This window comes from Oratosquilla oratoria, chromosome 41 (assembly GCF_046742065.1).
Source record: "Oratosquilla oratoria isolate Oo_2021 chromosome 41, ASM4674206v1, whole genome shotgun sequence".
Classification (NCBI taxonomy): domain Eukaryota; kingdom Metazoa; phylum Arthropoda; class Malacostraca; order Stomatopoda; family Squillidae; genus Oratosquilla; species Oratosquilla oratoria.
Window position 1 is genome coordinate 25,722,197 of NC_134817.1, and position 10,951 is coordinate 25,733,147.

Here is a 10,951-nt window from a genome sequence, read left to right on the forward strand (position 1 = left end):
CTCTCTCTCTCTCTCTCTCTCTCTCTCTCTCTCTCTCTCTCTCTCTCTCTCTCTTTCCTCTCTCCCTCCCCTCCTCTCTGTCTCTCATTCTATCTCTCTCCCCACCTCTCTCCCTCTCTCTCTTTCTATATCTCTCCCTCCCTCCCTCTCTCTCTTTCTCTCTCTCCTTCTCCTCTCTTTCTCCTCGTCCTCTTTCTCTCTCTCCCTTTCTCTCTTCATCTCCTCCCTCTCTCTCCCCTCCTCATCTATGTCTCTTATTCTATCTCTCTCCCTCTCTCTTTCTTTCTTTCTTTCTCTTTCCCCTTCCTCTCTGTCTATCATTCTATCTCTCTCCCTTTCTCTTTCTCTCTCCCCCGCCTGTCTCTCTCTCTCTCTCCTCTCTCCCTCCCCTCCTCTCTGTCTCTCATTCTATCTCTCTCTCTCTCTCCCTCCCCCCCTCTCTCTCTCTTTCTCCCTTTCTCTTCCCGCCCCAGCCATCTCGCCCTGACCTTCTTCAACCTTCCCGACGTATCCTGCACAGCACCCGGGAGCCGTATCCCGGAGATCTCTCTTTGGTGGCACTTCGGGTCGGGTCTCCAGGCCTTCCCCCTATACTCGTAGTTGGACGACTTCGTGCGCCATCCTGCGCAGGAAAACCCTCACGTCCTCACGGGATCTTGCCCCTTGCTCCTCCTCCTCCTCCTGTCGTCGTCGTTGTCGTCTTCGTCGTCGTCGTCGTTGTCGCTACCTGTCTCCATTCCAATACAATCAACTCCCCCCCCAAAAAAAAAAGAAAAGAAAAAATAGGTTGATAAATAAACATATAGATAGACAAATAAGCAAATGAATAAAACGAAAGGTACATCGTTTCATAACCATCTGTCTACCACCTGTTCTTCCCCGTCAGTCCAGGTTCTGTCAACTACCTGCCCCTTCCTGTCACCCTCGCATTTCTATGCTCTACCGTCTCTCTCCTGTCATTCTGCAGCCCTCCTCCTCCTCCTCCTCCTCATCGGACTCCAAGTCACTTCCCCTGTTGGCTCTCATTCTCCCACCCATCTCACGTCCTTCTCCGCGTCCCCTCCCCTCTCCCCTCTCCCCCTCCCCTCCCCCTCCCCTTCCCCTTCCCCCTCATTCTCTCCTTCCGTCATATCCCGCCTCTCCCTCCCCATCGTCTCATCCTACCCGATTACCCTCTTAGCCTCCTCCTCCTCCTCCTCCTCCTTCCCCTTCTCTTCCTCCTTCCCTTTCTCTTCCTCCTTAACTTCCCCTTCCTTCTCCACTTCCTCCTCTTTCTTCACTTTCTCCTCCGCTCTTTCTCCTCGTTCCCCTCCTCTCATTTTCCTATTATTCCTCTTCCATCTCCTCATTCCTTTCCTCTTCCCCCTCCCACTTTTCTCCCTCCTCCTCCTCTTCTTATTCTTCCTTCTACTCCTCCTCATCTTTGTCCTCCTCCCCTTCGTTCTTCCATCTCCTTTTCACCATTTCGTGCTTCTTCTTTTCCTCCTCTTCTCTTCATTTTCTTCTTATTCCCTTTTGTTTTCCTCGTCCATCTTTATCGTTTTCACCTCTTTCTCCACATATTCTTCCTCTCGTCCTTTCTCTTCCTCATCATTCTTCGCTTCTTCAGTATCATCCATCCTCCTCGTCCTCCCTGGTCCTCTTCCTTTTCCTCTCCTTTCCATATTTTCCTCCTGTTTGTCCTCTTCCACTTCCTCCTCTTCCTCCTACTCCACCTCCTCTCCATTTTCCTACTTTTCTTCTCTTTTCCTCCACCTCATTCTTCTTTCTTACTACTTTTTTTTTGTATCAGTCTTTCTCTTTCTCAGGTTCTTCCTCTCTTCTTCTTTTTTTTTTAATCCTTTCGTCATTCTTCCTCCTTCGCCACATTTTCTTTCACTTGTTTCGCTCTCCTTTGTTACCTCCTCCCACCCCCACCCACCTCTTCCTCCTCCTCCTCCTCTTCCTCCTCCTCCTCCATCTAATCTTTTCCTTCGTCCTCCAGATCTTTTCATCTGTTCCATCTTCTCCCGATCCCACTCTTCCTCCTCTTCCTCCACCACCCCGTTTCCCTCTTCTTCCCCCTCCTCCTCCTCCTCCTCCTCCTCCTCCTCTCTTTTCTCAACCTTGTCTCCCTCTTTCTCTTCTTCCTCCTCTTTCTCTTCTCTTATTTCGCCCCTCTCCTACAACTCCTCCTTCTCTTTCTCCTTCTCCTCTTCTTCTTCTTCCTCCTTCTATTCCTTTTTTATTCTTCCTTCTCCTCCTCCTCCTCTTCTTCTTCTTTCTCTTCCTCCTCCTTTTCCTCCTCTTCTTCTTCCTTCTCCTTCTCATCCTCTTCTTCCTCCTCCTCCTCTTGTTCTTTTTCTTCCTCCTTATTCTCCACCTCCATTTCTTCCTCTTCTTTTTTTTTTCTTTTTCCTCCTCCTCCTCCTCCTCTTCTCCCCCACTTTTGATCTTCCTTCTCATTAGGTCTTCTTCTTTCCCCGGAGAATACTCCTGCGCTTGATCCATCACTCCCCCGTCCCCCCACCCCCACCCCCGCCCCCATACTCCTCTCGCGCCCACCCACCACCCTCTCTCCCGTTTTTCGCCTTTCCCCCCTCCCTCCTCTCCCCCCCCCCATTCCCCCGGTCTCGTCTCATCACACTTGTCGATCCCTCCCCACCACCACCATCACCACCACCAAAACCACCATCCACCACCACCACCACCACCATTGCCACCAATGTTATCTCCACCACCACCGCCGTTGGCATCAACATCATCACTACCACCAACATCGTCACTTACACCAACATCGTCACTTATCACCAAAATGACAAGGGTCAGGAGTGAACCACAATGGTGACAATGCTCACCACCACTGACACCACCACTGACACCACCACCACCACCACCACCACCACCACCACCACTGCCAATACCTACTCACACAACGTCGTGTCTTGCCGGGAAACATTGAATGTAGTTTATATTTGTAGAGTTTCTAGTCGGTATAAAGACTGCGGCGCCAGAAATTATTTCTATTTAAACGCGAATACATAAGAACATAAGAATGAAGGGGACTGCAAGAGACCATAAGGCCTACACTAGGCAGTTCCATATCCCACACCACCTTTCGTCCATATTCATAAAATTTTTAATCTCCTCTTAAAACAACCAATAGTAACTAAGTCTATTCGATTCATTAACGACTCTTTTGGTCGACCAGTTCTTGCCTATTTCCTTCTTAAGTCTAAATTTGTCCAATTTAAGTCCATTACTTCGAGTCCCACGACAAAGTCCCACTGTGACACACCCAGTGAGGAAGCAGACTATGCTCAGGGGGTCCCACAGAGACGGATAGAATAGTATGGCGTTCGCAAGGAGACGAAGAAAAGCAGCACAAGTTACGAAAGGGTGAACCTTCCTATTGCTGTACCTAACGTCAGGTTTAAGAAGGAAATAGGCAAATAGGACCACGGCGACCATATTTAGGAACAAAATATTTAGTACATATAAAAAAAAACAGAAGCTAAAAGTATTAAGAGGCACAAAAGATTCAGCATTATTTGTGCCAATCTAGCATAATTCAGCTGTTGTCTACCATATTCCCGCTTGAGAAATCTAGCACCAGGCTGTGACATCTTAGTTATCGAGGAGGAAGTGAACAGAATAGTTTATTGGTAATCATAAAACTGTCACCCGGTACTGAAAGGGTTATTGGGGATTGGCTATAACTCCATTTGCAAGCAATGGGGGTGCCACGGAGATTAATAAAATCCCCTGGCGGCAATATGAATAAAATGGAAAGTACCACCCGGTACGGAAGGGAGAGAGAGAGAGAGAGAGAGAGAGAGAGAGAGAGAGAGAGAGAGAGAGAGAGAGAGAGAGAGAGAAAAGGAACAATATATGAGGAATGGCTCCCTTAACACCAACGACTGGTGTATCACTATAATCAAAAACCTTCTTGATCCTCACGACAAAAACCAGGGAGACGTGAGAATCGTTATCAGAAGTGTGAGATGACTTCCCGACCTTGTGAGGCCAGGTCTTGGGGGTAAGACCGTCGCGGATCCAGGGTACAAGAAAATGCAGAATAACAGATCAATCGTCGATAATTGATTCATCAGCATGCAGAGAGTGTCTGCATGAGGCCACTGATGGGGGACTTGCTTTTGTCGCGGTCCCGCAAGAGGAACGTTTCCAGAGTGCCCTCGTCTTCAATATTCCACCTGGTGGTGCAGCACCGAGGGGTTGTTACTCAGTCCCGACCTATGATATCTTGATCAATTTTTTTTTTTTTCATTTTTTTTTCGCATAAGGAGAGCTGGTGTCTGACAACTGCTCCCCAACTTCCCTTTGCCTCCTATGTATGGGTGACATATAGACCCAAACAAATACAACACAGACAGTAGTCCCTCTGGGGAGGTCTGTGGGAGAGAGGTGGGGGGGGGCAGAGGGCTGTGACTGACTACTTTGGGCCTGTGGGCTTCTAGTCGAAGCAACAGTTATTGGGAGGTCTACATCCCAAACAGGCCAGGAAGTCATCAGGAACCTCAGGAGAGATGAACGATTTTCGAAGGTTGCCGGGCCAGAAGCAAAGGTCAAAGAGGGCTGGGGGACACGGCAAACACTTAGGAGGTCCTAAAACTTTGTTTAATTTATCAGCGGGCTTTCATTAGGCAGTCTATAGTAATGATAAACTCAGTTCTGTGGCAAGAATCCTGGGGCACACAGCAAACACTTAGCAGGTCCTAAAATCTCGTGTAATCCATCAGCGAGGTTTCATTAGCCAGTCTATAGCATTGGCAAGCTCGATTCTGTGGTAAGGATACCTCAAGGGGGGATATACATCAAGTATGGAGATGAAATCAATCACGGGGGAATGTTGATTCGAGGCATCAGATCACGAGTCAGGGGCAGGAGCTTGTGGGAGTGAGAGTGGAGGAGGTAAAGCGTTGATCGAGATGTCAACTGTCAACAGAGCATGTCGAGAGCCGAATCCATTCGTGACGACGACCCCCCTGCCACGCATTTCGTTTCTCCTTTTTCGCGCCAAGTGATTTTATTCGCCTACTGACAGGACCATGTGTAAGGGTGGCGTCATCGGAAGCGTACTGGTCTCACATTCGCTTAGTTGTGGGTTCGAATCCCGAACTTCTCTCCGGTTCCAAGAAGCCGTGAATTTCTGTTACTTGCCCTAACAGTCCCCAAAACAAAGCGCATAATAGAGCAGAGGTGACGGCTTAGGTCGTAGCTATTCAGCGCCTCCAGGCGTTTGATCCTGACCACCTTGAGATGACCTCCTGCTTTAGGAATTAAGTCCAGAAGCTTTGCAGAAGCTTTGCTCAATGGGAAGGATACTGAAGGATCTCAGTTACGCGAGGACAGGAATTGTCGGGTCGGAGACGAGACCGGGACACTATAGATGGACTTTGTCACCATCTACGACAAAAATAAAAAAACGCTGGAAATTATCTAACAAAAGAAGTAAATGAATCGCAAATTAATAATCTCTTCCGTATTTTTGTTTTCTTTTTATCGCACCTACCGTCGAGTTTAAGAAGGAAATAGACAAGACCTTGTTTATCAACAGAATGGTTAGCGAATGGAATAGACTTAGTCACCATGTAGTCAGCGCTGAAACTATTGGTTGTTTTAGGAGAAGCTTAGGTAGCTCTATGGATAGGGATGAAAGGCTTTGAGGAACATGAAACTCTCTAGTGTAAGCCTTATGGTCTCTTGCAGTCTCCTCCATTCATATGTTCTTAGGTTTATCTCTATAGCGGGTGGCAATTTACATTTCATTACGACTGCCGGCATGTGATTTTATTCATATTTTAAGTGGTTATCATCATGGTTTGGTTTAACGTCACGATATACCCCCTATCAGGAGGCTAGGACGCTGCCCCTTTCCAAAGGACTTTGTGGCCTGGAATAAACCATGACCTTGGGCCAAATCGCTCGTGGCAGGGTTCGACCAAATGTCGTTACCTCGACCTCTGCCACAAGTAGCGACGCTCTAGCCTGCTCGGCAGCGAGTATCCAAGTTAGAGGGAGAAGGAGAAAGTGAAAGAGAGAAAGAGAGAAAGAAAGAAAGAAAGAGAGAGAGAGAGAGAGAGAGAGGAAGAGAGAGAGAGAGAGAGAGAGAGAGAGAGAGAGAGAGAGAGAGAGAGAGAGAGAGAGAGAGAGAGAGAGAGAGAGAGAGAGAGAGAGAGAGAGAGAGAGAGAGAGAGAGAGAGAGATAGATAGAGATAGAGAGAGAGAGAGAGAGAGAGAGAGAGAGAGAGAAAGAAGAAGGGGAGGTTGGCTGGTCCAAATATAAGGTTACTATTTATTTTGCAAATCCGTCGGGTAAGAGAACACTTGAGCCCTCAGGCAAATCTCTATTTTTTTAAACTGAAACTAACTTCCGGTTTCACAGTAATACAAGTTGTATCTTTGCTGCACACACATGCACGCACTCACACACGCAGACTACGCACGATAAATTGGAGAGTAGGAAACGGGACCCAAGGAGCAATTAGGTAAACACACACACACAAACACACAAATATACTGTGTATATATATATATATATATATATATATATATATATATATATATATATTATATATACACACACACATATATTATATATATATATATATATATATATGTATATCATACATATACAGTTCACAGACACACACACACACACACACACACACACACACATATATATATATACATGTGTGTGTGTGTGTGTGTGTGTGTGTGTGTGTGTGTGTGTGTGTGTGTGTGTGTGTGTGTGTGTGTGTGTGTGTGTGTGTGTGTGTGTGTGTGTGTGTGTGTGTGTGTGTGTGCTCGTGTGTGTATGCATATTCTCCCCAGGTGCTCGAGAATTTTTGTGGCTGGGGTACGTGGTCAGAATCCATTCTTCCAGAATGGCCAGCGTCTGTGCCACCGCCGCCGGCGCCACCGGCTTCTTGGTCGTCTCCGGGCGCTGTCCCTTGCAGGCGCCCAAAATTCTTGATGCATAAGACGAAAAAAAAAGAAGAAAAAAGAAAAAGAAAAAGAAGAAAGGACCCTTGTATTCCTCTTCAAACGTCCAAAAGTCACTTCTGAGAAGAATGAAATCGCCTAGAGCCAGTCAGAATTCGTGATGAATAAGACGAAAAAAAGAGAGAGAGAAAAAGGGTCCCTTGTATTCCTTTTCAAACGTTAAAAATTCACTTCTGAGAAGAATAGAATTACCCAGAGCCAGTCCAAATAGAACCATGATGTTGCGTAAGCTATCAACATATGAATATCGCTTCTATAAATGATAAATATAGATATAAATCTATAAAAATTAAATCTATTAAGTACTACCGCTGCTGCTGTTACTATTACTGATACAATAAGAGACTGATCTAATAAAAAGGAAATATACTTATGTATGCCGTACGGTCAAACGATTTGTCAAACAAGTGTTTGAAATGATGTTTGACCGTGTGAATAGGGCATCTGGTTGTCAAACGCGTTTGTCAAATGTGTTTGACAACTAAATACCCCGTTCACACAGTCAGACATCACTTCAAACACTTGTTTGACAAACCAGGTTTGACCGTGTAAATGGCCCGTAAGCCAGAACAAAATCCTGAGAGTAGACACAGGGGTTTAATCGTCAAAGGTCAACACCAGTGCTTCTATCCGTGGAGGGAATGTAGCTTCAAAAATGGAGTCATGTAGCGATGAAAGATATTTAACCCATTAAACTCCGATGACAAGATGTCTTGTCATTTGGTCAAATAAAACAAAAAATCATAAAACACCAAAATGTTTGATCAAACACCAGAAAAGTATGACGTCAGTCCTCGCTTCGCTCGCAAGCGAAGCGAGGACTGACGTCATACTTTTCTGGTGTTTGATCAAACATTTTGGTGTTTTATGATTTTTTGTTTTATTTGACCAAATGACAAGACATCTTGTCATCGGAGTTTAATGGGTTAAGGGCGTGCAACAGAAGATGAAAATGATCTGCAACCTCGTAATGGTGTTAATAGAATACCTTAAGCTACTGATAGTACAAAACTTATGCAGGCAATGACCCCATACGTCATACAAGATTACTGAGCTGAGAAAAAATAAAGAGGATCGGATCACAGGCAGTGAAATCATATAATAAACAGAAAAAAGATGACATGGCTTCTTCAGCCTAAGAGGTTTTAGTTAAGCTGAAATTGACTAATGTACAGCGGCCTGCTGGAGATAGTTGAACGATCGGTTTCACTCTCATCAGTTATTGATAATACATTATCATACAAAAACAACAACAAACAAACAAACAAACAAATAAAACAGAATTCATGCTTGTACTGTTTCTGAGAATTTTTTGATACACGTAGGCAAGGATACATAATATGCAGTATTATACCAAGACACTTGAAAATAAATAAAACGGTCTTTTTATATCTTTTCATGATAAAACATAAAAATACGATGAAATCCGTGTATATAATATATTCACTCTGAATTAAATAATCAATCAACGATAACTGATTTGTTTTCAATGAACCTTAATTTGTTGTGGAGGAACCTTATAACTTCTAATCGAAAATGGTTATTCATGATCGCAGTTTGTTACTTATTATCGAAGTTTGTTATTTATGATCAAAGTTTACTATTTATGATCGAAGTTTGTTACTTATGATCGAAGTTTGTTCCTTATTATCGAGGTTTGTTATCTATGATCGAAGTTTATTATTCATGATCGAAGTTTATTATTTTTTCATCGAAGTTTGTTACAGTTTATCAGAATTTGTTATTCATGATCGAAGTTTATTATTTTTATCGAAGTTTGTTATGATTTATCGAAGTTTGTTATTTATGATCGACGTTTGTTATTCATGATCGAAGTTTGTTACTTATGATCAAAGTTTGTTACTTATGATCAATGTTTGTTATTTATGATCGAAGTTTATCATTCATGATCGAAGTTTGTTAGATATGATTATATAATCAATCATAAACTGGGTCTTGCCATGAAGGACAAAGCCTCCAGATAAAGAAATGATATGAGTGGAGTTCCTCAGGGTTCTAGTTTTGGGCCACTTGTATTCGTAAGTAACCCAGATCATAGGTTGAAATGTAATTGATTCATATTTACTGGGGACATAAACCTGTAAGGAATAGCAAATGAATACTTACATTCAAACCATTCGAGTGTTTATAATAATTTAATCAGGTTCAAACTGTACTCTGAACAGTGGCTGATACAATCTAATCTCAATGATAAAAGTAAAGTAATGCATTCATACAGAATAACACAAAATATAATTGCAAAATGGATACACCAACCAAAGTGATGTGCAATAAAGATCTTGGTGCAATTTTTAGAATTGATCTTACGCTGTCAATCAATCTATTTTTGTCCAAGAAAAATATTAATGAAATGTAAGCATGGATAGCGCTACCCTTTGGCTTCTGGTGAAAAATTCATCAATAAATATCCCCACTGCTCAATCTTTATATAGAATATAAATTTTTCTATTTGGTCTCCAAATTTTTTTTACTGACTTTGATGAGTTCGTCACGATTACGGGACACCAAAACATTTTGGAAACCTGGAAAGGTTACCATAGAGCAGAAAGCCATAATTCTTTGCCAAGTTTTTCCCTGTGCACCGGAAAAAAAAAAAAAAAATGGAGGAGACTGCAAGAGACCATAAGGCCTAAACTAAGCAGTTCCATGTCCACTATCATTTTTCATTCCTATCCATAAAGTTATCTAATCTTGTCCTAAAACAACGATTTATTTCAGCTCTCACTACATTGTTACTCAGTCTATTCCAGAGGGCGAGGAGCTTACGCTAGGAGGAGCTGAGTAGCTGCTGCCGAAGCCGTCGCCTTTGCTCTATGCGCGTGGATTCTTGGGGCACGTAACAGTCAAAAAGGAGTGCAGGATTCGAACCCATAACTAAGCGAATGTGAGACCAGCACGTTTCCGATTGTACATACATACATACATATACCAAGGCTTTTTCCCCCTTCCAAGGGAGGTAGCCAAAAAGGGAAAGGCATAAAAACACTCCCACCCATTTCATCCCTAAATACACTCCACACCCCTCCCACCCTTCCTCTCATCTGAGCACCTCCTGGATGACGGGTCATCCCTGCACCCTGCCCACCGCCCTGGGTCAGAAGCAGTGTCGCAAGACACAGCACATCCACAGCAAGGCCGCTTCATTTAATCGGCGACCCCCCCTCTCCGTCCCCCCTTGCATATAAGGAGAGGACGGGGAGAAATCCCTTCGGGCTGCGTCAAAATTTACTCACGCATACTACCCCACCCCCCACCCCCCGCCCATTCCTCCTCATTCCAATTTTACCACCAGTAATTAGTCTTCTTAATCTAAGATTAATTGATAACAACAAAAATGAGTAAATCTTTACATTGAATACATACCAAACAATGCCCCAAACGTTTTATTTCTACTCTACCCTCTCCATGTACATAAACGCCTCACAGTTGCCAATCGACTTTTTATTATGAACTATTACTCCCCACCAAAGGAATACCATAAGCGAAAAAGAAGTGAACACAGCTTTGTAGATGAACTGGGCTCCTGGATACTTTTCTCATTCAGTACGTGACTCGACTTCAGAACCTAAGAAGTAATTGTTATTGTTGATAGCAGCACGAGGGAGAGAGGCTTTGATGCAGGGGTGGGCAACCCTTGGGACGCGTGCCAATTTTGGCACGTTAACGAGCTCATCTTAGAAAAGATAACTATTATATCTTAAATTTCTTTTGTATGACCACTGGTAATCGTATGCTGCACTGGGTGGCGGATTGGGGCCCTTACAGGAGGTAAAGGGAAGGAACCTATACTCGTATATCAAATATTTGGCCGATTTCGGCACCCACACTTAAAGACGTTGCCCACCCCTGTCTTAGGGTGTTCCAACACTATCACACATTAACTCTATTTAATCCATACAAACGCCAGACGGATTTATTCAAGTGA